The sequence below is a fragment of the Vulpes vulpes genome, chromosome 15, assembly GCF_048418805.1.
Source record: "Vulpes vulpes isolate BD-2025 chromosome 15, VulVul3, whole genome shotgun sequence".
NCBI lineage: Eukaryota > Metazoa > Chordata > Mammalia > Carnivora > Canidae > Vulpes > Vulpes vulpes.
The window spans coordinates 35,268,306-35,271,133 of record NC_132794.1 but is presented as its reverse complement, the minus strand read 5'-3'; the positions used below and the strand labels follow the sequence as shown (position 1 = coordinate 35,271,133).

Here is a 2,828-nt window from a genome sequence, read left to right as displayed (position 1 = left end):
ATTAATTAATATCTTAACTTCTTTAAAAAAATCATTTAAAAAAAACCAACAAAACCAAAACATTTATTACTAATAGAGAATGTGAGATTGAAGAATATCTCCATAAAATTGGCAATGTATTGTATTATAACTACTTTCCTGGCATCCCTATTTACTACATAACTGTTTTTAAATGATTTACTGTATTATAATTTTTAAGTTTTTGATTATGTGTAAGTCATTGTTAAGTCATTGTATCTGTTTGGACTATCTGCTACCTCACCACAGCAAATCTTTGGTTCCACTCTATTGCTATAGATCTTCTTAGTGAATTTTTTACATAGAATAACAATTGCTTCCTCATATAAATCCAGAGCTTTATGTCATACTTTCTCATTTATGTCTGACAGCAAGTAGATCCCTGGCAACTAGAAAGCTCTTAACTGACATTTGGGGAAAAAGCAAAAAGAACAAGTATTGAAATCTAAAAAATGATGTTTGGGGGTTAATTCAGTAGTTATCAAATTCTTTTCAAGAAAACACTGATGATTTATAAATTAATCAGTAGTATATCTATATCACTGCATAAATCAAATATTGAGGTCTATAACATGTATATAGGGAAAAAATCAGCTAACCCATAATATTTCCTTAGTTTTTTGTTTGTTTTCTTTGTATTTATTATGACTCTGTTAAAGTTTATGTAACCTGTAAAGGAGTCACAGTTTTCTGTTAAAAATGTACTCCTTATTTATATATGGGATTAGTTATTGTTGTGCCCAAGATTGCGAATCCGAGAAACCACCAAGGAGCCGACACCGATGCAAGTGCACGACGGTTTATTTTTTATTTATTTATTTATTTTTTAAAACCACACATCCTTTTTATTGTTAAGTCATAAAGAGGTATCAAAACTAAAAGCAAAAATTACAGGGTAAGACTTAACATAACTACTAGGAGCGTCAAAGGAAGTGAAAATGGGACTAGGCGCAGGGCAATATGAATTAATGAACATGGGAAGGATAAGGATGGGGAGAACAGTGAGCATGTGCTGAAGAAGATATTAGGGGAGAGGATCTGGTGAAAATTTTGATCTTAGACAAGCGCCTAGGTAAAGAAATAATGGGACAAGATTTCTAAACCCCACTATGTGCTTAAGAGTCATCCTCGCCATTGGCGCTGTCTCTGTCATCCTCTCCTTCCTCAGCATCTTTTTCATCATCCTTGATCAACTCCAGCTGGTCGTTCCCCCGATCTTCATTATCATCATCATCCAGTAGGTCCCCCTCCTCAGCAGAGTCATCTGCACCCCCCTCAGACTCCATCTTCACATTAGTCTCATCTTTCTTCAGGGAGCTGCTGCTCTGCTCCTCTTCTGACTTATCATTCTTCATCTCTCCTTGTTTGCTCTGTTCTTTCTCAATTTTTTCCAGGCTTTCCAGTAGAGAATCCACTTTTTGTTTTATCTGGGTCAATTCCTTCTTAATGGTTTGAAGGTCATCTCCTTTCAACTTTCCAGACTTGGAAGAAGATCCTCGCTGTCCACTCTTAGAATCGAAGCCACTTTTGCCCCTTCGTGAGGTGTTTCCTGATACACGCTGACGTTTTGAGGGAACCACAGCGCGAGCAATTGGAGGAGGAGGGGGTACACGTGCTGGGAAACTGTACATCCTGTCATAATAATCTCGTTGAAAGTCATAGTCCAAATCAAAAGAGGAGCTGAGTAGAGGGGACGGAGAAGGGTGTTCTGGTACTGACCCGTACATCTCCGCTGCAGATCGTTTCACACCCGCTTTTCCTCGGTTCACTTTTGGCTCTGCAGCCAGATTAATATGTAAAACCTGCCGGCAATCATTCTGCCATCCTCTCCTGCCACAGCAGCCGGGCATTTCTCTCATGAACATACTGAACGAAGGCAAAGCCTTTATGAACAGAGCAACCCACAATTTTGCCGTATTTTGAGAAGATTGCCTCCACATCGGATTTCTTGACCACAAGAGTATTGAGATTCCCAATGAATACACGGGAGTTCATGGAGCGAGGATCTGTCTTGTTGGTAACATTGCTGGCCATTGTCTTTTTTTTTTTTTAATTTTTTTTATTATTTATTTATGATAGTCATATATATAGAGAGAGGCAGAGACAAGGCAGAGACACAGGCAGAGGGAGAAGCAGGCTCCATGCACCGGGAGCCCGACGTGGGACTCGATCCCGGGTCTCCAGGATCGCGCCCTGGGCCAAAGGCAGGCGCCAAACCGCTGCGCCACCCGGGGATCCCTGGCCATTGTCTTTGATGGTAAGGTTCCTCTCGAGCCGAAAACAGGACGCGGGAGGGAGAAGGGATTCGATTCTGAATCTCCCACTCCCGGGTTCTACGTGGAGAAGCCAAGTGCTGCTCGAGGGCGAGGACCCGGCCGCGACCGCTCAGCCTTCGTCTCTTCACAAAAATCGCACGACGGTTTATTAGCAAGCTCGAGCTTGGGTCCACGTGCACCCGACACAGCAGGGAAGGGACTTGGACCCCGAAGTGGGTTACAGCTGGGTTTTTTATAGGCTGGTCTTTTTTATAGGCTGATTTCCAGAAGGGATGGAATAATTCTAGGATGGGACTTTCTACCAGGGGGTGGGCTCTGTTGTCTTTCTGATATGGGATTCCCTGCCGAGGACCTTCAGGACATTCTGCAGTTTTTCCCATAAAGTTCAGCTCCTATTCACAGGGGCCTGGGATGGCTGTACTTGTGCTAACCCTAAACTTGAGGTGGGATGGCCTTGATTTTTCTTGGCCTCCACATTTCCCCCTCTCAGAGGAACCTAAGGAAGGACCCAATCCTGGGTCCAGGTTGGTCTCA

The 2,828-nt window shown here is 42.5% G+C and overlaps 1 pseudogene; it reads right to left on the bottom strand.

Moving 5' to 3' along the window:
- Positions 1-873: 873 nt before the first annotated feature.
- LOC112917701 (heterogeneous nuclear ribonucleoproteins C1/C2-like) lies at positions 874-2,077 on the bottom strand (annotated as a pseudogene).
- Between the last annotated feature and the right edge of the window lie 751 nt (positions 2,078-2,828).